This window comes from Xenopus laevis, chromosome 4L (assembly GCF_017654675.1).
Source record: "Xenopus laevis strain J_2021 chromosome 4L, Xenopus_laevis_v10.1, whole genome shotgun sequence".
In the NCBI taxonomy this organism is placed as follows: Eukaryota; Metazoa; Chordata; class Amphibia; order Anura; family Pipidae; genus Xenopus; species Xenopus laevis.
In genome coordinates this window covers 95,878,084-95,904,241 of record NC_054377.1, presented here as the reverse complement: position 1 = coordinate 95,904,241, position 26,158 = coordinate 95,878,084, and the positions used below count along the sequence as shown (strand labels likewise).

Below are 26,158 nucleotides of genomic sequence, written 5' to 3'. Positions count from 1 at the left end.
TAACATTGTCTTATAGAGCAATTTTTTTGTTGGGGTACAAGTGACGAGAATGAAGCCTAGCTACTTTTACAAATAGAAGCGGCTTCACAACTAAGTCAAGTTATTACTATGGATGACTTCAATTATCCAGACACTGACTGGGGTAATGGGATTGCCAAGACAGAAAAAGCTAGTAGGTTTCAATTAGCAGTTAGGCAGGTTAAAAAAGTTAACTTGATGAACATGTGTCTTTTTTCCACCTAACTTACTATGTTACTATGTTTTAAATATGCTAATGACAACTTTATTTCAGCTCGTTCAAGAACCTACTACGAATAATTCTCTTTTTGATCTGGTAATAATAATAATACTGTAATAATGCTAATAATACTAAAAGTAATAATACTGAACTGATCTCTAGCATCATAGTGATCATAACATGGTCTACTTTGAGATTCTGTTGCAGAAACTCTATAAAGGAGTAACTACAACACAATATTTTAGAAATGCTATTCACAGAGTTTAAAATGGAACAAAAAATGGGTCTTTAAAATGCTGCTTAAAAAATATACATGTCGGTATATTCCCCTTGTAAGCAAGGAATGTCTTTGCAAAGCAAAACATTTTTGATTCAATAGAAGTGTTGGTGTTGAGGTGGGTAAGAAAAGACGTGCTTTAAGGCTTTCAAGTTAGCTGACAGCCAAAAGTTTTATAAGGTACAAGTAGGCCAATAAATCAAAAAGAATCCAAAATAATTTTTTCAATATGTAAATAGTAAAATAATTAAGCAGGAAGAGGTGGGACCCTTAATATTAGAGGGGGGTTGATGAGGTTGGTTGATGAGAACAGAAAAAAAGCTGAGATTCTGAACTATTTTTCATCTGTCTACACAAATGAGAAACCAGTTCATGAAGGTTTCATTCATAATAGTCCCAATTCTAGTAATAGAATGGGAGTTTCCTTAACTGAGAAGGATCTAGGGGTTTTTGCAGATAACAAGTTGTCTAATTCCGGGCAGTGTCATTCTGTGACTACTAAAGCAAATAAAGTTCTGTCTTGCACGAAAAAAGGGCATAAACTCATGGGATGAAAACATAATTTTGCCTCTTTATAGGTCCCTAGTAAGGCTTCACTTGGAGTATGCAGTGCAGTTTTGGGCTCCAGTCCTTAAGAGGGATATAAATGAGCTGGAGAGAGTGCAGGGACTAAGTGCAACTAAACTGGTTAGAGGGATCATGAAAGACTTAAATTATGAGGGTAGACTGTCGAGGTTAGGGTTGTTTTCTCTGGAAAAAAGGCACTTTCGAGGGACATGATTACACTTTACAAGTACATTAGAGGACATTATAGACAAATAGCAGGGGACCTTTTTACCCATAAAGATGATCACCACACCAGAGGTCACCCCTTCAGACTAGAGGAAAAGAACTTTCATTTAAAGCAACGTAGGTGGTTCTTCACAGTGAGGACAGTGAGGTTGTGGAATGTATGGATGCTGGGTTTCATTTGGAGGGGTTGAACTTGATGGACTTTGTCTTTTTTCAATCCCGATTTAACTATGTAAGAAATAAAAAATGAAGAACAATTACAAACTTGCTAAGAATAGGATGTTCTATAACATACTAAAAATAAACTTAAAGGTGAACTTCCCTTTTAAACCTTACCCAGACTTCCCTTACTGACCTAATCGCATACTGGTGCATACAGTGTTGTCTTAGGGAGTCAAAATAGGTATGAATGCCCATGCCTCACAGACCACCAGATGTAGGTAGGAAGAAGGATGGGTATGATGGTGGTAAGGTGTACTCTAATAAAAACAGTGCTGACCCTTATACTAGTATGTCAATACAGTGCTATCAGACTAGTGTTACAACAAAGTGCAGCAGCATAGTATATAAACACAGTGCCCATTAGTAAGGCAGTAGCACAAAGATCAGCTTTATGCTAAATGTGAAATGTACCTGCCAGTGTGACTTCATGTTCACAATAAGATCTTTTTTCATTATTTTGGGATTTGCGTCCAATTTGTTGTTTGTTTTATAAATAGCCATGGAAGTTGTCCTTACTTAATTCCAGCTAACCAAGCTAAAATGTCTCTGGCAGGATTGAATAACCTTCAAGCAAATTCAATGGCATTCTTTGTCTCTATTAATTTGCTTTTTGCTCTCCTTTTCTGGCAGCAGTTCCTCGCTCTGCTCTCCGTCTCCTACCAGCCATCCTTCCTGTTTCTGCTGCAAACATTAAACTGCTGCTCCTGCGTCACTGGACAACAATAGACAAACACCAGCAGCCAACGTAAGCACTGCTCAAGGGGACAGGCAAATCAGCAATGCTCACTGTAAAATGCAGGAAAAGGGGATTTATTTGAAATATTAGTTTTTATATTGCCTGTTTCTTCCTTGTGTCAAAAAGTAACGGCTCTTTGTGCCTTCTCTGTGATTTACAAACACTGAAAAAGGTTGTACTTGTTGGCAGGGCCCATCACCCTGGGGACCGAGGTGACCAGTGAGGCAATATTTGGGGCCCCACATGGGAGGGCCCTGCTAATATAGTAGCATGTGGCCCCTTAATTAATGATGACAGTCTGGGCCCTACGCAATATAATGGGCAGTAGAGGGTATGTTGTTTCTCTGAAATATATCATGGGTCAAAGGGACTAGTCTGTGCAAAGGAATTGGCCAAGAAGTTAGAGAATCAGCCGGATATAATATGGAAAAAATGGTGGGTGTAAGAGAAAATACTATGCAATGTAACATGAGAGCTAATGGCTGTCTATGCAACGCAACATAGATAGATGGGATGAAGTATATGGTTAAAGTAAAATGGATTGTGTGCATTGCATTGTTGTTGAGGTATTGCTTCTGCACGTGCAGTAGTCCCAGGGCCCATAGCTCTGTAGTAATGGTGTGCGGGCTGACCCGATACCCTCAGGACCCGTGGGTCGCGCAGGTTTTTTGGCAACTTCCGCACACATTGTGCAAGTTGTGGCCGGGTTCGGGTTGAGCTCTTCTTCCACTCCACGTAATGCCAACTGTAAGCGCCAACAGACTCAATTTGTAGGAGGACACCCACCTCGCCTCTTTTCCTGATGTCAGAGATGGGAAGGTTGGGCGCGGGTCTATTCATGAGGGTGCCAGATAGGTTTTAGTCAGGGTAGGTAGCGGGCAGGTGCGGATCGACCCCACCTGTAATTTTACAGTTCCTTCTGCTTTAGTTTGAAATGCAGTTATTCTGTATTTATACTTCAAACCTTCTTTGGTTTATATACCTCTGAGATATGTTGAATACTATTTTGCCAATGCTTTTATTATTCAAGATCATTAAATTTGCTCTATCTGTCCGTTTCCTCTCCCCCCCCCTTACTTCCCTCAGGCCATGGCACACAATTCAGCGCAGTCTCCGTGCTGCTATCTTTATGTAATCTGATGGGAAAATGTAGCATTTCCCAGTGGCAGCTAAATTCAAGGAATGCCAGTGAATTTCCTCAGCCAAAGCCAAGGCCAACTGGGGAATGAATGATGTGAGTCAAATTATTTATATGCTGATGCTGGGCATCTGACAGCATCTGACAATGTATTATATACTGCATGAATAAGTAAATAGACCCACAGGGCTATACTACCTTTATGTTCTATTATATGTGTATATCTCAAGGATGAACTGGAAATAGACTGGCAGCAGTGTTTATTTTAAATGGATGTTGCATTTAAATACCAAAAGCATTAGGAACACTCAAACATAGATCTCCTGTCACATAAATCCTGGAGTGAATTCATTAATTGGATTAATTTTTCAATTAACTCATCCCTATAGGATGCAGACATTTAGTTCCATGCAGGTGTCATGGAAATTCACTTACCGGAGACCACTTGAGGTAAAAAAAGATAAAGTTTATTTGATATGAGCTCCGTGGATTCTGCACTCACCAAGAGTCAGAACCCCAAGCAAAGGAATCAGAGTTTTTATCGACTTGGGAACTTATGGCATAAGAACTGACTATCATAGAGATATCATTCCACAGCACAGAAAAAAAAGAACTGCTCTTAAAACAAATTAGGTGGTTCTGCCTCAAGGCCAAGGTACTAATAACCAAGACTAGCTTGAGAACAGGATCCATCCAAGTCAGGGGGGCTCCTGAGGAAATCTGCATACACAGAATTTTATTCTTTCTCACGTCCTCAGGTACATTAAGCCTTTCTTTTTTTTCCCCTTAGGGGGTTATTTATCAAGTGCTAATTTATCTCAATATTTTCTGCTGCATATATTTTTCTGTTTTTTACACTTATTTATAAAATTGTCATGAAAATTAGCTTTTTTGCGATTTTTTTTGGATTTTTTCATCCGATTTTCAAGATTTTTTTGGGAATTTTCACACAAAAACCCAGAGCACATCAAAAAATCATTGGGACTTCTCCCATTGACTTATATGCAACCTTGACCGGTCTGAGATGCCGGATTTTCAGATTCGGACGTTTCCATTCTCAGGGTTAAATACATTTTTTTGTGATTTTTGCATTTGGAGATTAGTAAATAATCCCCTATGAGATTATCTAATATAAGTAGTGATGGGCGAATAAATTCGCCAGGCACAAATTTGCTGCAAATTTCCACATTTCGCCGCCGGCAAATAAATTCACAAAATTCTCTAACTTAAGAGAAAGAAGTGCTTGTTCCCAGCCATTGTCTCTTGTTTTGCCATAATCCACTTGATGACCTACTGAAAACATCCGGTCAGTATGATACCGGTCAGTCAGGATGATAGTAGAGCAGGGGTGTCCAAATTTTTTGCTACGAGGGCCAGATTTGGGGGGAAATTTACTAAAGGGCGAAGTGGCTAACGCAGGCGAAAATTCGTCAGCGTAACGTCATTTCGACACCGATTTACTAACGGTCACTGGCGTAATTTCGCTAGCAAAGGAGATAGACTCTGGCGCAATTTCGCACTCTAACGCCAGGCGAATTTTCGCTCTGGCGAAAGAGTGTTACTACGCAAATTCACTAAGTTTTTGATTTAACTGACCGTTACCTTTATCGCCACACTTGCCTTCGCCACCTCAGACCAGGTGAAGTGCAATGGAGTAGATAGGACTTACTTAAAATTTTATTGAAAATTCCCAAAAAAAAACGCTGGCGTCTTTTACTTTTACAGGACTGCAAAAGATCGTAATTTTTTTGGGGGGTACCTGGCTTACCCCTACATTTCCTAACATATGGCACATAAACTATATAGTGGGCACATGTGTAGGGCAATATAACAACTTTATTTTCTTTTATTAAGGTTCCCTGGGCTTGTGTAGTGTAATGTATTTTACGTCCATTGAAATTTAACTTCCCGTTCGCTATGCTTGCCGAATTAAGGCTAGCGCAACTTCGCAACTGTTTGCAGTAGTGAATTAGCATTGCCTGAGAGAAGTTTCGCCTGGCAAATTTTTGCCAGTTAGTGAATTTGCCCCCAGGTGAGGTGAAAATGTGTGTCAGCCTGACACCGCTATCCCTTCCAAGGTAGCTAGCTTGCGATCAGGATCATTCCAGGATCATTCACTCCCGGAGATGGACAAGTACACAGTGTTTAGGAAGTGGAGTCTGTTTGGACGTATGCTCCGCACCTCATTTAAACAAGGAATCGCGTACCGTAGCAGTAATATTTGGGCACATTAGTGAAATGATCTGCCACTTGGTCTATAATGCTGCCTGTTTGCTGAAGCTGTAATATCTTTGTATTACTGAGAATCTGAATTGCCTCAAGGTCGGAAGCCTTTTTGCATGATTACACATTTGAGGGCTAGTCCACACAAGGAGATTCAGGGAAATTTTGCCTGGTGACTAATCGCCTCGTCTTTTAATCGACTATCTCCCCAAACTGCCTCTGTGTTTTTCCCCATAGGTTACAATGCAAAGTCGCCTGCGTTAATGCACACGCGGTGATAGTCGCCGTTGGTCGCCAGGCGACAAAATCTCCCCGAATCTCCTCGTGTGGCCTTACCCTGAAGTGGTTTGCATGTAGCAATTTGATTTCCAAGCAGCACAGACTTATTTCAGTGATGACAAACACACCATCTGACATTGCCCTAAAACTGCAGGTTTAAAATATTTAGGGCTAAAAGCAATGTTGTGTGGTATTTTCTCTGTAGGTGGAAAAACATAGAGACACACTGTCCCATATGTGCTGTTAGGACCATGAAAAGTAATTGTCACCACCCCCACACAGGCTGGATTTCTGCCAGAAACCTTCAAGTATGCATTTGTTGGCCAAAATCCACCCATCAGTGACAGGTGGATGTCAGTTACTACACATGGTGGAGTCCTGCATGGGTCCAGTCAGACAGACTCTTGCTCACCTCAGACACACTGACCTACAACCTGACCCGCACCATACGGGTCACCCGTGGTATACCGCCTGATCATAGAATCTGTACTTTCTGTCTAGAACGCAATAATTTTACGGGTATTCCGCTGGTCCCCACAGGCACAAGACCCACTTCAGGACTCTAACTCACGGGGCAGTAGCAGTCTGTATCAATGATAAAGTCCATATTCTGTCATTAACTTAAGATATTCCGGAAAACCTAGCTGCAGATGTATTAAAAGTCAAGATTTCATCCCTTACTTCATTTTGGGCACAAACGTTTTTCACCATAGGTCGGCATTTAGACTATCATTATTTTTGTTTTTTTACCATCAGTGGTGATTCCCCCCTTCCCTTTTTTGTTTTTTTTTACCATCAGTGACCATTCCCCCCTTCCCCCTTTTAATTAAGTATTTATTCATTAACAACATAGTTTTACCAACATTTTTGTCAGATCTAAGGTGCAGGCAGAAAATTATTTTAACCTATGGGTATAAATGAAACCTGGAGGCAGGTGAAAAAAATGCAAAAGAAAATCAACTTGTCTATGATAAAATCTGATAGATGAAAATAATTTTCATCAAAAAAAAATATTGCCAGTTAAACTACCATAAAAAACTGCTTCTCACAAGAAAAACTGAATCAGAAAAAACTAGAACACTTCTCGGGTTTTCATAAATCAGCCCCTTAGAATCTGATTATATCTAAATAGAAAGCTGATTAGTTGTTTTAATGGTATCCATCTTGATGTGAGGTATAGGCACACTTGCCCTGCATATGTTTTACCAACAACAATATACATTAACCCCGGAAGAAATGTAACGTTAAACATGTTGTTGCCCATGCTGGAGGAGATTAACGGTGAAAGACAAAACATTCCGTCTTCCAGAAGTTGGTCTCTATTAGTGCACAAAGCACAATTGCCTTTCCTCTTTAGTCTCAACCCTGTCCAAGTGCAAGTGAAATAAACACATGAATATAGCACTGGGGCTGCTGCCTGTTCCAAAACATTAATATTTTTATTTTTTTAACTTGTCATTACAGAGGATCAGTAGTCTTACATAACAGTGGTTATATGATTAATATTGTCAAGCAGCTTAGTTAAAAAAAACTTCATAACCATATGCTTTAAAGGGGATCTGCGAAATGATGATTTTAAATGCTTCTCCGAGTGATATTCTAGACTCAACAAAGACCTTGGGCACAGACCCACCACCTTAACTCTACATTCAAAATAAGAACACCCTGACCAGGTTTCGGTATACTGATCATTTCATTCCAGTAGAGAAATCACTGTAGCAAACGGAAGGCACTGGCACCTGCCTGTAAATCCAGAACACATATAATTGGAATATTACAAGCAAACTGTTCTTAATTTTGATTTGTCTTTGTAGACAATATGAAACCATTGAGCTCCTGCGTCATCTCCTTTTAGCCTTAAGAAATAAATGTGCAGGGTGTGACTATGCCTTCCAATATAACAGTGTATACAGTAACATAACCAGCACTGGTGGGGCATGCAGGACGTGCAAAAATCTTCTTCACATATTTGCTTCGACGGGCCCCGAGGGGTTGAAGGCCCAACACCCCCTGCCCCTGGTTCTGCCTCTGAGTGTGTATATACAAAACACCACCATCTGTCTAAATATGATGCCACCATTGTTTTAAACACAAGTCTCGGAAAGTAACTGGTTGTGGTAGTTCTGCACATTGTGTAAAAATGGGTTAACAACAGTTGGTTTCATCATTACTATAAGGATGTCATTGTGTGCTGCTGTTTGGAACACGGGTCCTAGAGAAGAGTAGGAGCCTGGCAGCTGTTGATAGAAGTGCTGTACAAAGCCACTGCTGTCTTTCTGCAACAACACAAGAGCATCTTAATTAAAGGGTAGAAAGACTTGCTTGTGACATATTTCAAGCATTGCATTGTTTGCCTACATAGAAGGAGCTGTGGAGCTCGAAACTCTGTATCACTCGGGGGGAAAACCCAGTGAAAGCTTTTAAAAATAATAATGAAAAAAAAAAGAAAATATTATGCATAAATTAAACAAGTATGGGATATTTTATCCAGAAACCTGTTAGTTCTGAATTATGTAAAGGCCATTTCCCATAGACTAGATTTTTTTCCAAATAATCCAAATTTTTAAAAATGATTTCCTTTTTTTCTGTAATAATAAAACAGTACTTTGTATAATTAATCCTCGCTGGAAGCAAAGCAAGCCTACTGAGTTTATTTAATGTTCAAATTATTTGTTTAGTATGATCAAAATTACAGAAAGATCTGTTTTTCAGAAAACCCCAGGCCCCGAGCATTCTGGATAACCCCCATACCTGTACAAGTAAATGAATGTTGAAGAGTTTAATTCTCTTTCATGCTCTATTTATAAGGGGAGCATATTCATTGCACATGGGTCAGAGAGATATTTGAGGTGCACATTTCAAGTACACATCAATCTTAATTCCATGAGCCACCTTTATTTGCAGTCAAGGGTACATTACAGCAGCAGGTGGGGTACACAAACAATCCTCATTATCATAACTACTATTCAAAACTTATTCTAGTAAAAGGATGACCAACCATCCTTACTTTCCCTTTTTAACATTGATGTCCATTGATGCCCAATGTCCATTCAGGGCACCACATGCCCCACCTCTAACAAGGACAGATATATTGGTATTTTGAAAATTGTACCTTAGGTGCCTTCCACCAAATTGGTAAATACATACACTAAGGGGCAGATTTATCAAGGGTTTGAGGGAATTTTCGAAGTAAAAAAATTTGAAATTCAAAGTAATTTTTTGGAGACTTCGACAATCGAATAGGATACTACGACTTCGAATTTACTTCGAATTCGATTCCAAGTAAAATAGTTTGAATATTCGAATATTCGATAAAGTACTGTCTCTTTAAAAAAAACTTTGACTTCAATACTTCGCCAAATTAAACCTGCCAAAGTGCTATTTTAGCCTATGGGGACCTTCTACTGCATTTTTCTAAGTTTTTAAAAGTCGATGTAAAAATCGCTCGTTCGTACGGTAAAATCGTTCTAATCGTTCGATTTGAAGGATTTAATCATTTGATTTTACTTCGATCGTTCTATGGCCAAATTCGGTGAAAAATCCTTTGACTTCGAATATCGAAGTGGAAGTATTTTAATTCGATGGTCGAATTTCAAGTATTTTTTACTTCGAAATTCGACCCTTGATAAATCTGCCCCTAAACATCTCCATCCAACCATACTTATAATAAACAATATCCTTAGTTGTAAATGAATTATTTGGTGGCTGCCATTATATCAAGCTGGTATAGTTCATACTTAAAATATATATCGTATACATGACATAACATGCAAATATCCCCATTGTTACAGCACTTCTAAATGTAAAGTATTCGTTTAAGCCTTTTGAATACACAGATATCCAACCTTTTAATCCACTTGCTCTCACATTGTAGCAATAGTTTGTTCAACTCTCCCCTCTCTAATGGGTTGTACTAACTACCTGCACAATGTACCATCTACCATCATGTAGACTGAGCATTAAAGAGAAAAAAGTAAATGAAAAAAAAAAAGCTAAATAAATGAAAAAAGAGGAACAATTGCACATCGCCTCAGGATACCAATGTCTACTTAAAGGAGAACTCAACCCCCCAATTAAGAAAAGCCCCTACCTACTAACTTAGATAGTCCCCCCTCCATGCTTCCCCTCCCCCGCTTACTTCATCTTCCAGATCACCAGTCTTCATCTTTAATAGAGCACCGTATTGGCGCATAAGCAGTTGGAGCAGTCTTCCGGGCCATACTGACTGTGAATGCACCAAAATCGCTGGAAATTGCCGAAGAGGACCCAAAGAAATCCGAAGATCCGGAAGATGGTGCCCATGAACTCCGCTCTGCTTACTTTGCACTGATAGGGGAGAAATATTTTAGGGCTACTGAAGTATGCGGGGGGGGAAGCAGGGAGGAGGGAACTACCTAGGTTAGTAGACTGGGGCTTTTGGGGGTTGAGTTCTCTTTCAGTGTTAAAAGTTTGTATAACCCTAATTTGGTTAGTGTCTCTGTAAATAGCAATCAACCCTTGGCATTCCAGGGCCCTGAGTCCCATTTGCGTATGAAAAGCACTGGGAACTGGGATTTACAGTGCAGAGCCTCCACCTAGAGAACACTGAGGAAGGAGAAAACATCATAGGATTTCCACTAGGAAAAAAACCATACAGTTTGCAATAAAACAAATATAAACTTTATGTAAACTGTATTTAGTAACTGTAAATGCAAATCACATAATATAGCTTTTATTACCTTTGTGGACTCTCAACCCCTGGCACAGTCTCTCAATGCCACAGTCCCACACTGGGTGGATACATGTAGAATAAATCCGGTCAGTTCAATGTCCCTTCCCCTTGTGTCCCCAGGTAGTGCTACCTGCCCCAAGGTACCTTTCCCTTTGAACGTAGTAGCCGATCCCACATGGCAGGTACATGAGCAAGACCTGTTCTCTGACCTGACCCTGGGGAAACACACAGTAGCCAAAGTATCCACAGGCAGGAGATTTAAACTGCCTTTCCCTAAAGCTGGCCATAGACGCAAAGATCCGAATGTACGAATCAACGTACAATCGGACTTTCCCATCTCCCGACCTGCCACTAACCATTCCGATCAAAGTTTTACCATTCAGATCAAATAAGGTCGTTAAAGAACAGATCAGCCGATGTTCTGCCCCTGACAGCAATCGTATGACAGACAAAGCTAGTGACAGTCTCCCACTGAAAATCGTTTGATCGGCAATACACACAGAGATATTACCCGCAACCGACAGAAATTTTCTAACCTGTCCGATCGACCAAACGACTGATCTCTGCCGGAAGAAAAAAGTCGTGACTCTCCACACACATTCCGAAAATCGTACCAATCGAGGATCTTTGCGTCTATGGCCAGCTTAATGCTCAAATACTTTCTCCAGCAGAGCAAAACACAGCCTTTCCTTCTCCTTGTCCTGGAACTCCTTTAAAGTGATATTGACACAAAAAAACTACTTTTTAAAATATGAATGTACATTAAAAGTTACCAATAGGTCATGTTGATTGTTTTTTGCTGAGAGGTTTGTTTTTGTAAGCAATTGTTAGCTGAAGTTTCTAAACCTGACTGTTATGCCAACCTGACTGTCTCAGCCTGTCAGTTAAAATTTCTAATGGTAACAGACTCCTGCTGCACCAATATGGCAGCCCCCTCATACATGGGGCATCAGATGTAAAAGCATTGTGCAAGTACTGAATGGCAAAGTTATAAGTGGCTTTCAAAGGCAATATTATGATAGATGTAAACAAGTTTAATTTCTGGTGTCCATATCTCTTTAAGGAGCTGTGTCACTGTCCACAGATCTGCATCTCTGTAGCTGCTACAGCAGGGATTTTCTTTTCTAAGCTCTGTGGGAAATCCTGTACATTTGGCTTCAAAGTCAGGCACTCCCTCTCTCCCAAGGATGCATTGGGGCGCCCAGCCAATCAGATGGCTCCCCAGCCTGTAACTTGGCTGGATGATGTCACAGACAGAAAAACAGGGGAAGGATTTGTCTGATCCCCTACATTTGTTAAAAGGTGAACTACCCCTTTAAAAGAAAGGGTAACTATTGGTTGCCATGAGTTACTGCCTAGGTGTAAATTTGCTCAGTGTTGATAAAAAGCCTGCATCTTATTTGCTTAATTTTATTTTTTGAAAAAAACACATTAAAACGTGGAATATTAGTGAGATACCCTAGAATAAAAAGTCCATCAAAGCCCATTCAAAAATTGCCAAAAATATAGATCACACGTTAAAAAAGGAGCAACACCCCCCCCCCCAAACAATCTAACAAAATCCTTATTCAGGGAAACTTCACATATTTTCCTTGCTACAATGATTAAGAGCTGTTTAACTTGAAATGGTCACTCACATGAATCAAAATATGATTCACACAGACATTTTGGTTAGGTGTAGCATAAAGGAATCATCATAATAAAGAGATACTGTATATTAGTATCTAAAGCATGAAGCTATTCATGCGATTCTGAATCCCCAAGGACTTCTTTTCTTCTTAGCATTTGCCGGTTATGGAAAACGGAATGGGTCACTGTGTGGTTGCTGAAGCAGAATAATATCTGGTTACATAAACCTCGTAAAACTGCTTTTCATTCTATGCACATGCTTTATAACTGCAGGGAATTCATCATCTTAATATACTTAATTGTTCTTCAGGGTCATTTAACGTGACTGGTGTATGGGGGTCTTTCTAGTCTATTTAAATCTAGTTTGCATCACTTGTATTTTCCCCTGTGCTAAGTTAATCAAATACTATTTATTCCCTTTGTGCTTAATCCACAATCCAACATTTAAACGAAAATGATCTTTGTCCACTGATAACCATTGCAATAAAGAAACAAACCAAAATACAAATAAAGGTGGCCACAGACGTAGAGATCCGCTCGTTTGGCGATGTCGCCAAACGAGCCAATCTCTCCCCGATATGCCCACAATGAAGTGGCCGATATCGGGCTGATCCAATCGTGGGCCCTAGGGCCCAACGATCAGATAAGAACAGAGGCCAAACGGGAGGTCCGATTGCAGGAGTTTCTAACCTGCCCGAAGTAAATCACATGTTTTCGTTGTTAAAAGTCAAATACCTTACAACTCTAACCTTAAAGTTACATATTATTTGAAGTCTGACCTTTGTGAAACCTTCTGTTTTAAATTGTCACTGTGAGCATTTTTAACAAATTCTAAAAATATTCTCTAAAAAAAAACAAAAAACATTTGCATGCAAATTCCCATCAAGCTGTTTACCAGATGCTTTAACAATGTTCCACTTGAATGATTTCCTAGCGTTTCAAAATATTTATTTAAAAGTCACAACAAGCAGGACAAGGACAAGGGAAGGTTACATCACTGTGGGGAGTCAATTTGTTAGGAACCCCCATTGATTATATGCACTAACCTCAGACCCAGAGCTGGCTCTCCCCTTAGCTGAGAAATACAAATACCATTATCTTGCCTCCTTGCACAGTACAAAGTTTAGCTTTTAGGGCTCCACATGTTCCCCTGCGGTTGGTCGTTCAGGCATGTTGTGCCTAAATAAATAAAATCTGTTCTGGAAGAATGTGCTGTGAAATGCAGGAAGACACAAGGCAAATTGTTTGTGTGTAAGAACCTGTACAGTCTAACTTCCAATTTTACTTACTGGAGTGCATTTTTTTTAGGGATAATGATTTCATTACTTCAGTTTTTCTGTGGCTATAGTTTTTTGAACAGTTTTAAGAAACTCTGATATGCGGTTCAGTGTAGTGGAAATGCACTAGTTATGGTGCAAAGTCAATATGCCAAACATCTTGTCATGTTTTTGATCAGTTCTTTAATTACTATGTCACCTATTTTATGCAAATGAAGCAATCACTTTGCACCACGTTTAATCCAGCTCTTCACAAGTCAACCGGTGTTGCTTACATGAATTACTTTGGGGAATGGAATTTTATACCTAATACTCAAGTGCTTTATGGGAAATTTCAGTCCATAGTTTGACCATATTGTATGCTTCTTCCTTTTGATGCGATGGATTTTTAATCAATTTTCACCATATAGTTATAGCATATGTAATTGTCAACATTTTGAATTTATGGCATCTTGATGCTTGCTGCTAGTAAGAGACTGAAAAGCCTATTCACCACTAAATCAGGTTATTGTAACCTTTATCTCTGGGGACTTAGCCTGGGGGTGAACTTTCTAACCCCAGAATTGGTTTAGAACTAATTATGCCCTTTATTTTATTTTCTATTGTAGGGATTAAGAGGATGGACGGAACCTCAAGGTTAAGAATACCTTGTGTGATGTGTCTTGTACCATGTTATTTTTTAAGACCTTGTGTGATTTAAATGTTGATTCCCAGGGGGGTTTGAAGTTAAATGTATAATACTGAATGATAAAGCATGCTGTATAGTAAGTAAGACTGTGAAACACCCTGCAGCTGTTGCTGAACTAAAGCTCATTGTGTACCCATTTTACAAAAGTAAATCAATTTACCAGCATTTATATTCTGCTGAGGGCTGAATCTATGATAATATGGTGCCTATGGGAATTAGCACTGGAAAACACGATATAGCAGAGTCAGCTCTTTGTTATAACTCTTTAAACTTGCTCCAAACACCTTTTCTTTGATATAAAGATTACTCAGTTATTAGCAGTGACAGCTCTGCCAGAGTATATTACAATAATCAACTACAGATTCCATGACAATTGCCTGGCCCTCTATTAATAAACGATTATATAATATCTATTATTATCATCATTTCTATAGTGCTATTGGTTCATGCAGTGCTTTACAGTGTAAGGGGAGGCAAACACAATACATAACAGTTTACAGATAAAATTAGATCTTACTGAAGCAGATACACATTATATTTTGCAAGGTATTAAACACAGTAGGGGGAGGGCCCTGCTGAAAAGAGCTTACAGTCTATAAGGGAAGCAGATGGCATATTAAAGATGGGACATATTCAAGATGTGTCCATCTTGCCTATCATCGCTAAATGTTACATTAATATTGCAGGTGTACTGTATTTTCATAGCCACTTGTATTTACAGAATATCATAATTGTGCCATTTTGAGTGTAATGTGCCAAAATATTGCTGGTGAAAATATGTCATGTTATTCATTAGTGTATGCACGTCTGGACTGGGATTTAAAATAGGCCCTGACATTTCAAGTACACAGAGGCCCAAACAGCCCTCCACCAGCCCAATAAATATTGACTGTCTATGGCATCTTACAGCAGCCCCTCTGGCATTAGCCAGAACCCACCAATCTACGCTTTCTTTTAATCATGTCAGCCTCCTCACACTTTATCCTGTCCATCAACCATGATCACCATCTTTAGGATCTATACTATCTAGAAGGCACAAGAGGTCATTTATGACTGCAAGCCCAGTTACGCTTTTTGCCAGTCATTTACACACCCTATTCATTAAAGGTACTTGCGTCAAAATATGCTCTTTAAATCCATTTTAAACCAACTGCTGCTTCACCCTTGATGCAAAGAACCCATTGAGTTAATGACATCTTCAGACTAGGCAGTAGCTCCAGATTTCCCTTCCTGGTTGCACACGTCACTCTTATGCCAAACACCAGAAATTATGCCAACTGGACTTAGAAAACTTGTGATTTTCTGTGAAGTGTGAGTGCAATTGCGTTCATTTTGATGCATTTGCCAACATTGTGACAAGCACAATGTAGTTGCATCAGGCCCAATGCCACCTTGAGACTTCAGTGGCACTCAAATTCTTAGAAAAAAACATGCCCATATTGCAAAAAAACATAGCGATTGCACTCAAAATTGTACTTTATTCGCTGCACATGTTGATGTAAATGACCCCTGTGGTCTTCTCAGGTGCCATTGTGTCTAGCAAATTGGCTTTACAGTTTTTTTATCACTCTATTTGTCTAAACACAATTACAGATTTATGTGCAATTAGTAATATTATCATATAATATGTCATCTGTAAGCACACTGTATTCCGACAGTATTGCTAATTAATAAAAACATTTAATATACGAGGGAGGGTGAGATAACACCCTGACCTTGAAATTTGTCTATTCTGATTCCATATGGAAAGCATGTATAACGGAAGTGGCTTGCTCGAAGAGATATACTCTAATCTGTGGGTGGAAAAATGTCTGAATCACAAGGTGTTTTTTTCCCCTGACACGTACATGGTGTGATTTTGACAAGTAATGTAAGAATTCCTAAGTGTCACATCATCATATTGCTATCAAGTGACAGTGAAAATATTCATGGCCCTGATAATAATAGAATGTTCTTCCTAGTCCCAGAAACCTGCTGCATTTTAAAGTAGTATCTGAAGTTGCTGCTGGACTAGCTTTGAGTGGGGAGTGTATGAAATTGGTGCAATTTGAAGATATGCTCTTAGATTCTGAATGTTGCCTTTAGACTGTATATGCGTCATTAAAGGTAGTCAAATATTTGTGTCTAAATCATAACAATGAGCAAATGGAAATTCAAAAGTAGGCGGATATGCCATTATTCCCTTAAGAAGTAAATGTAGAAGCACCAAGAACCACCCTATGTGGCTTAATATAGAAGTAAAAAAAGTTAATAGTAACGAAGAGAAAGGCATTTAAAAGCTACAAGTCTGTGGGGACAGAAGCTGAATTTAATGAATATAAACACTATAAATTAAATGTTGTAAAACAGCAATCCGAAAGGCGAAGTTTGGAAATGAGGAGCGCCTTGCAGCAGAAGCGAAGACTAACCACAAAAAGTTTTTTAAGTATATTAATACTAAAAATATGCGGATTGAGAGTGTGCTTTAAATAGAGAGTTCCCAGACCCACCTCATAGCTGCACTGTTGGTGAAGCTCCATTTAGTCAGTGCCTGACTTAGGATATGATTCATAAAGCTTTACTAAAAATGTATGTCAACAAAGCACCAGGGCCAGATGGAATACACCCTCGGGTTCTAAGAGAGTTTAGTTCAGTTTTAGACCGGCCCCTATTTCTAATATTCTCAGACTCGATTTCATCTGGTATGGTACCTATGGAATGAAGGAAAACTGATGTCATTCCTATATTTGAAAAGGGATTACAATCTCAGCTTGGCAATTATAGGTCAGTAGGTTAGACATCAGTGGTGGGCAAATTATTTGAAGGCTTTTTAAGGGACCACATTCAAAATGCTATCCTTGTGAAAGGCATTATGAGCAGCAATCAGCATGGCTTTATGAAGGATAGGTCATGTCAGACGAATTTGATTGCTTTATATGATGAGGTAAGTAAGATGGTGGACAGTGGGGGGGGCAGTAGCTGTGACCTATTTGGATTTTGCCAAAGTGTTTGATACAGTGTCGCACAAATGACTGCTTTCTAAACTAAGGTCTGTTGGGCTTAATGAAGTCGTTTGTACATGGATAGGAAACTGGCTACAGGATCAGGTACAGAGGGTGGTTGTTAATGGTACATTCTCTACTTGAAGTAAGGTTCTTAGCGGGGTCCCTCAGGGCTCTGTATTGGGCCCACTTTTATTTAACTTGTTCATTAATGACTTTGGGGAGGGTATTGTAAGTAATGTATCAGTGTTTGCAGATGACACAAAACTATCCAGCCCAATTAATTCCATCCAGGATGTGGCATCCTAACAACAGGATCTTGACAAACAGGAAATGGCAAAGGGCGGCTAAGTGGCAGATGAGATTAAGGGGCCGATTCATCAATAGTCGAATATCGAGGGTTAATTAACCCTCGATATTCGACTGGGAACTAAAATCGTTCGACTTCGAATATCGAAGTCGAACGATTTAGCGCTAATCCTGCGTTCGATCGATCGAAGGATTTTTCGTTCGATCGAATGATTCGAAGGATTTTAATCCAACGATCGAAGGAAAATCCTTCGATCAAAAAAAGGTTAGCAAGCCTATGGGGACCTTCCCCATAGGCTAACATTGACTTCGGTAGCTTTTAGCTGCCGAAGTAGGGGGTCGAAGTTTTTTTTAAAGGGAAAGTACTTCGACTATCGAATGGTCGAATCGTTCGATTTCGTTCGAATTCGAACGAATTTAACCAATTCGATGGTCGAAGTACCCAAAAAATACTTCGAAATTCGAATTTTTTTCATTCGAATCCTTCACTCGAGCTTAGAGAATCGGCCCCTAAGTGTTGATAAATGTAAAATCATGCACCTGGGATATAAAAATATGCACGCCACTTAATGGGAACTGCACTAGGCAAATCCCAAATCTCCTCTTCCTCGGGGCAATTCATCTCCCCAAACTGCCTTCCCTCAGACTAGAATGAAAATCGCCTGCGGGGTGGCACTTGGATTGCTTTGTTTTCCGAAGTCCCCCAAAGTTGCCTCACGCCTAAAGTTATGTTTTTGCAACATGCCTCTCGATACCTGATTAATCTCTCCTACTGAAATTAACCCTGTTAATGTAACTGGTATTAAGAGATGTGTTTTCACTTTCTTATGTGCCATTTTTTATCTTATCTCATTGTTTGTGTTTATTGCACACAGACTGCTAGGAGCCCAGGAAGGAATTATCTTTAGGAATGGAATGGAAGGTCTAAAGTTAAGGATTTCATGTAGGATTTCATATCACAAAAGCCACAGTTCTTTAGTCATGGTGGGTTGCGTTTGCATGAAAATGGTGTCATCTCTAAATTTCATAGTCTGATGAATATTTTCAGAATGACATCAAGGCTATTTTTTCCATGTCGCATTCTTGTGGCACAAACATAATGCGGCATTTCTGAAAGCTTTCAGTTTCTTTCTAGTACTATTCATTTATGACCTAGCTGATTTCCTTGAACTGAAACTCCAGGAACAATACATAACTGGAGGGGTTTTCTATTCTGTTTCATTAAAATGACATGGTCTCTTGCTCTTGGCACATTCAGACAATGATGATGATGATACAGACAATAACTAACTGTAACCCCTTTTTGGCCGCCCCCGTGTGCCAAAGGTTATACATGACATATTTCTTACCAATGTAGGTCCTGAGTCCCCTTTGCTAAGTGAAAGGGTACTGGGAATTACCTCTCATGGCAGTGCCTCCACCTAATGTGATCCGGGAATACACCTGCGGGTGGCTCTAATAGGAATACATTCAAACACGCAAATTGCTGTATAACAAATATAACTATATGTAATATTAAAGGCAAAGTAAAATACTGTATGCATTCACATCATATTAATGACCATTATCCTGGGAATATCTGCAGTCCAATCCTGGCACCTCCTTGCAAGGCAAAGCACCAATCCACTCCAGTAGTAGTCCCTTTACTTAAAAGACCAGTAAAATCAAATTTTTCTTTAAAAAAGTTCGTTAGTACACAATGAAAAAAAACACCAACACAAATTATACTTTTAAAAAGCAGTCTTTATTAAGAAATAATTTACAGAAACTCTGCTTCCTGTCTTCTACAGAAAAGGCAAAAGGGCGACTATCCATTGAGCATCGCTTGATTTCTCCTCCCTGGCTCTGTGCTGCTGGATGCTTTAGCTGCCACATTCTGTGCTTTCTGTAGTGCAGCAGCGCTTCCAGCATGAACTTTCTGCGGATCTGCTGTGCCATTGTTCCTATGGGGCCATGATCTCTCTCTCACTGCTGTACAGGCTCAGGCACTGCTCCCCAAAGCTTTGCTCACCAGTTCCAGCTGCGGTGCAATTATCAACACCCCCTGAGGCGCCTTCTGCATTTGCTCATTATCCCAGATGTATGGGTACAGGACAGGAAGGTGCTTTGTGATTTGATTAGTGGAAGAGTTTATATGCTGAGAAATGCAGTTGAACTGAACAAGCTGCTCGTATGAGTAGTGAAACGTCTTCATTGATTACTCAGCAAGTCCAGTTGTTTTTAGATTTACCTATACTAGATATACCATGACCTGGATGAATGAAAATCTACATAGTCAAGCTATAATGCATTTCCCCTCAGAATTCCAGCCTGTTTGTTTTCATAAATAAATCTGAAATTTCACACAGAAGAACTGTGAGCATTTCCAAGTTGTATAGGAATATATATAAAGTTATGGTATAAGCTTTATCTTTGTATATTCTTGCTGTACAATCAGGCTGGCTTATGAAGATACATACTAAATTGCACATGTACAGCTGGCAGTAGCCGCTCTGCTGCCCAATCAAGCACTCAGTTCCTGCTCTCAGCAACAGACCACTGGCATAACAATAGAGGAAGCAGGCCTAGTGTGTTGTGGAGGGAACTGACCCTATATTCACTATAGTTGTATAGAAATTCCCCTCCTCAAAGCCTCTCCTACTTACAGAGTGTGATGGTAGGAGGGGGGATGTGAGTGGGCAGATAGGAAGCATAGGTCTAGATAGGGAATGCTGTTCACACTGGGCCCCTCTATAGAATTTGGGGGGCAGCACTCTGTAGTTATGCCATTGCAACAGATCCTCCCCTATCCTGCCCATTTTCCACCCCACCCGATCATTTACCCTCTCTGTGATGTCACCACCCCACCCACAGTGATGTTACCACTGTCAACTCACACCCGCAGACCGATATTAGACTTAAAAAGAGGTGGCCACCCTACAAACCATACAGATTAAGTCTAATGCAAATAGCTAGTCTTAATTTGCTTATAAATTGTTCTCAATAATTTGTATTTGCCACTTCATATTTTAACTGTGCTTTGTTGCAGTTATCACAGCAGCATTTTATATCACATGCAAATCTGTCAATGTATGATTATTCAGCTCAACTAAATTAAATCTGACAGATATTGTATCTTACAGAAGTTGTAAAATTCCATTAACAGTAGTTATTCAGTCCCTCCATTGTAATGCATACTATGCTCATTGCTATTGTTGCCCTGTTTGGCTTATTGTGATTCAAAACAAAAGAACACTCAAAACTCTCTTGGCTTTAATCAACATTAATAATCTTTCTATGTGTGGTTTAACTCAATGTACACATTACCATAATGTCAGTAATACCCTTAGGGCCTGTAGTGTTATCGCTTCGGTCTTGCAGCAACTCTCTTACAACTTTGCAGATATGCTATCAGGATAAAATTATATTTCATAAATCCTTGAATAGGGGTATTGAAAGCTGAGGACTTAAGAACTTCACACAATAAACAGTAATTACAGGCATTAAATATTTGTAAGTTGCTGTAAATATATTCTAAGGTGTTGCATTATTAAAGGAACACTATAACCTAAGAATGATTACTTCAAGAGATAATTTATATCATAAGTGACCTATTAAATAATCTTAATGTACAGGCATGACTATATCACAGTAAATATTGCCATTTTATATCTTTTCCCTTGAGCCACCATTTTGTGTGAGTCTGTGTGCTACCTCAGAGATCACCAATAATGTAACGTTAATTGTAACAGGAAGGAGTGTGGGTGTATATGACAGAGCTGTTTATTTATTGGTTGATGTAACCTAGTATGTATTTGCTCCCCTTGGATTGTGTATGATCACAGTGAATCCCACGAGCCAGCTTTATACAATGCCACATACTACAGGTAAAGGACCTGTTATCCAGAATTCTTGGGACCTGGGGCTTTCCAGATAAGGGATCTTTCTGTACTTTGGATCTCTGTGCCTTTAGTCTACTAAAATCATTTAAACATTACTAAAACCCAATAGGATTGTTTTGCCTCCAGTAAGGATTAATTATATTTTAGTTGAGGTCAAGTACAAGGTACTGTTGTCACAGAGAAAAATAAATCATTTAAAAACAATTTGAATATACATGTATCTGGCATTGGAAATCGGTGTCTCCGTGACATTAGTGACATGCATAGAGGGGCACGTGTCATAAATAAGGCTCTTTTTCTACTTTTTGGTAACCTAGCCATATAAATGTCTCTTTGTGTATGGTCAGCTCATGTGTGATATTCAATACAAGTATTTATTGGTGTTAACATTATGGGAAATGGCACAGTCAGATTTGAGACGTTTTGCATACAGCCTTTTTAGCAGCCAAACCAAGCAGGGCCTAATCACCTTGCTTTGGCCCCTAAGAGAATTGATTGAAAGCATAGGTCCTAGTGCTTGTCATTTGATTCTAGACTGAAAGAAAACACTCTGTGATTATTGTAGGGACAATAGACATGAGCATTTTGCCCCAGATGTTTGTGCTATTAACATACCTTTAAATGAACTTGTAGTATGATGAAGACAGTTGTAAAGTACAACACCTTGCACCTCTAGGTGCTCCTTAGCTTTAGTGTCTTAAAGCAGGGGTCCCCATCCCCAACCTATTTTACCCGTGAGCCACATTTACTGTAAATATGAAAAAAGTTGGGGAGCAACACAAGCAAGAAAAAAGTTCCTAAGGAAGTGCCCAATTAGGGCTGTGATTATTTGGTAGCCTCTTTGTGGACTGACAGACTAAAGGTGGGACTCTTTGGCAGTACACATGGTCATGGAAATCCGAAAATACTTTGAGGCCACTGGTTGCAACATCAAAAGGCTTGGTGAGCAACATGAAAGCTTGGGAGCATTCCAGGGGAATACCAACCAACATCTGTTTACTGTGGTGCCAAACACAGATAGAGAGCAATCAGGTACAAAGTTCTGTCTGACAGCAGTGGGCACAGTTATAGGGCATGCTGGAAAAGGTTCACTGTGTTCAAGAACATGGCACACTTTCTTTGCATTTTGCCCTATTTTGTAATTATATGCTATTATTTTACAAAATACTGATCAATACTTTCAAAACGACTGATCAGTATACTGTCCTTTTAATTATTAGTTTTTTCATTGCTTGTTACTAGATATTACTATCAGTAGTATTATTAGACAAATTAAAAATAGTCCACTGTAATTAATAATTCTCAGATCGTTTGGGGCCATTATTCAGTAATATCAGTAATAGTTACACAGGCTTATTTACTTAAATTAAAATTATACAAAGTGGGAAAGAGCAAAATTTCTAAACACAATTCCCAGAAAGAGCAGTGATTTTTTTACCAGGCAGGCAAATGTATCTACATAATGCTGCATTAAACATGTAAGTGTAAGAGTTCAACAAAACAATACATACTCACCCCTGCTCCCTTCACTGGGATTAAAGACTGACTGCTGAGACTTCAGTGGGCCTGTACTCATGTAGAGCTCCTCAGACTGTGATTATCCAAGACCAAGAAGAAGAAAAAATTGAAGGCCTCATAAAGTAAAAACCCCTGTTTATTGTAACATTAAAAAACAGGAGGCTGCTGTGTAATGGAAGCCTAACGCTTTTCGTAAACACCCCTTAATCATAGGCTGTGATTAAGGGATGTTCCCAAAATGCATAAGGCTTCCATTACACAGCAGCCATCTGTTTTTTAATGTTTCAATAAACAATGTTTTTTGCTTGACGAGGCAGTGTGCCTTCAATTTTTTCTACTTTAAACATTTCTGCACTGGACAATGCTTGATTCTGAACACTTCCTTCCCTTCAGCTGTTTCTTATTAAAATAAAAGCCTCTGTTTCCGAAAAGATTTGTAAGTTGAAAAACAAAAAGCATATTAGTAGCCTAATAAAAACTAGGAGGTATGTGTGCCACCGTACGTTATAAGCTTTTCATTGCAAAAAAGTTAAACGATTAGCTTCCCCTGATATACCTAGATGCATGTTTTGATAAATGTAATGAAAAACAGAATTGAAATAAAATTAAGCCTGCCAATACAAGCTTCAAAAGAACACGCAATAAACATGTTTTATCGTTAACTGACCACAAGATGGCACTTCAGTAAGGCAGAAATAGAAAAAGGGCACACAGAGGCTGGGATATTGCCATTTTTAGTATGTAACTTAAAAAGATGACCTGTAAACCAAATAAAACCAATACTCACAGATGATGTTTTACAGAAAATGTTTAAGCAGCCTGGGTCTGCATTACAACCTCTTGGGGAAAATTCACTAACCTCCGGAAATTCACATCGCCATACTTCGCCAGGGGAAAATTCGCCAGGACGATGCTAATTCACTAAAATGCGAAGTTGCATCCAGGGCACCAAACGATGGCAACGTTTCGCTAGTGTAAATTCGGCAAGTAAAGCAAAGTTGCGCTAGCGTTGGCTAATTTGCATATGGCGGGAAGTTAAATTTCAATGGACGTATATGTTGGAGCAAATACATTACACTACACAAGCCCAGGGAACCTAGGAAAATAGAGTTGTTATAATGCCCTACACATGAGCCCAGTGTATAATTTATGTGCCATATGTAAGGAAATGTTGGGGGAAGCCGGGTACCCTAAAAATAATTTACGATCTTTTGCAGCCTATCACTCTGAAAAAATGAAAAGTCGCCAGCGTTTTGTGGGACTTTGGGACTGGGATTTTTTAAATTTTTTTTGAGGAACTCCTATCTACACTATTGCACTTCGCCTGGTCTGAGGTGGCGAAGGCAAGTCTGGCGCAAGAGGTAATGTTCAGTAAAATGCGCATCTTTTAATTGCTGTACAGATGGCACATGACCCCAACGCGACTACACAAGATCTCGCCTACACACTCGCAGTTATGTTGGAGAAACTGTGGGGACACTGGAACCTTACTACATTTATGGTGGGACTGTACACTCTCCCAACAATTATGGAAGTCGGTATTCCGTTTGATATCTAAAGACCTCCACATAATTATTCCTTTTGAGCCACAGGTGGCACTCCTACTGCTGTTTCCAGATCCAATCCCCAGACCTACTAAGAAATTGCTCTTTCATTTATTTAACTCTGCCACGACTTTAATAGCTAGATATTGGAAGCCAGGGGGCCCCATCCAATTAGAACAACTTATTGCTGCTGTTGATGTTAGAGCGGCTATGGAACACATGGCGGCTCGTAATGAACACAGAATGTCAAAATATGAAGAAATCTGGTCACCATGGCTATCCTACAGGCAAGGGCAAACTTCCACCCTGTGATATTGTTACTATATTATGATATCTATATTCACTTTTGGTCTTGACTCGTCAATGCTACATTATGACTGAATGCTGTCTGGGTTAGGCTTTAATTATATTTGTATAATTTTATACTTTTTTTATCTGACTGCATTTTTTTTGGATCTACTTTCTTTTTCTTCTCTTACATTATTCTTTCTATTTTTGTTGTTGATGCCAATAGAGGTCTCTTCTTATGTGTGTATCTGCACCTTGATCAACAGAATATTGTTTCTACTTACTATGGTGACCTTACTTTTCAGAGTGTGTATAAGGTCTACTACATATGTACTGTGTTATTCTGTTTTTCACTGATATCCTCTAATAAAGTGAAGTTACAAAAAAAAAATCCACATCTTTTGCGTAGTTACGTCAATTCGCCAGGCATTAGAGTGCGAAGTAGCGCTTGAGTCTATCTCCTTCGCTAGCGAAGTAAAGCCAGTGCCCGTTAGTAAATCGGCAAAGTCCCAAAATGACGTCACAATGGCGAATTTTCGCCAGCGTTAGTCACTTTGCCCTTTAGTAAATTTGCCCCCTTGTCTAGCAGATTTGTAAAAATAAAATTCAACCAGATAAATTTATTTTATGTGACATATACAGCATGAATATTTTATGACTTTATTTACTATATGCAATATAATGTCCACTCAAAGAGGAGCACACGTATGCAGACTGTGCTGATATCTTGTAATGAGGGAATAAATGGGAGGAAATGAGATCAGATGCCACAGTGACCCAAAGTGAAACAGTATATTTAATACCCGCTTACATTGCTTTGTTCTCACACAGTGTGATACTGATTGGGGCACTATTAGTATATAAAGTGGTGCCAACCCTTTCTGAAAATTGAGATGGGCAATTGAACCCCTATAGTGGTGGCAAACTTTGCACCTAAACCTTAGACTGTTCAATTAACAGAAGGTGCCAATGGAGAACCCACAGAGGTGTCAGCACCCACTAATTTCAGGCAAATGTGTAGCCCTAGGATGGACTGTTGAATACCCACAATGGTGCCAGCCCCCAGGTCAAGCTCAAGACTTCCTTAAAATAACAACATGAATAGTGAACATGGTTACACCCTTACTGGTGCAAGTCCATGTTGCCACGTCTATTGCTGACAGCACTTCTTTTGTTGCCCTACTGCCAGAAACTTTGACTAGCATTCATTTTTGCTGTTATATTAGTCTCATTTTAGATGTAAGCACCCAAAATGGTGGCAGCGAGAGGAGGATGAATGCTCAGAGATCACACGCTACTGCCAGAAGTTGTTATAGGTGGAGGGAGTCTCTGTTTCCCTCCTGTGCACAGTGTCAGTCAAACTGCTCCATTAGTCTAAAGTTAGCCTAGACTCAATTTTGAACTATAAATAAGGGAAGTCGTGAACT

General features: G+C 39.4%; 1 protein-coding gene and 1 long non-coding RNA gene across 3 annotated transcripts in view; one reads left to right on the top strand and one right to left on the bottom strand.

Moving 5' to 3' along the window:
- Positions 1 to 26,158, top strand: part of npl.L (N-acetylneuraminate pyruvate lyase (dihydrodipicolinate synthase) L homeolog) — a 61,484-nt gene that overhangs the window by 9,325 nt on the left and 26,001 nt on the right. Inside the window, exon 2 of one of the 2 annotated variants that reach the window (XM_041589432.1) lies at positions 2,160 to 2,274. The exons of the other annotated variant lie outside the window; for it this stretch is intronic. The gene's annotated coding sequence lies outside the window, so the exon portion shown is untranslated. The remainder of the gene's footprint in view (positions 1 to 2,159; positions 2,275 to 26,158) is intronic. 2 annotated transcript variants of the gene reach the window in all.
- On the bottom strand, positions 7,326 to 10,894 carry LOC121403064. Its single transcript, XR_005967020.1, has 2 exons — positions 10,044 to 10,894; positions 7,326 to 8,181 (listed from the first exon to the last, which is right to left on the bottom strand). It is a non-coding gene; the product is annotated as an uncharacterized LOC121403064 (long non-coding RNA).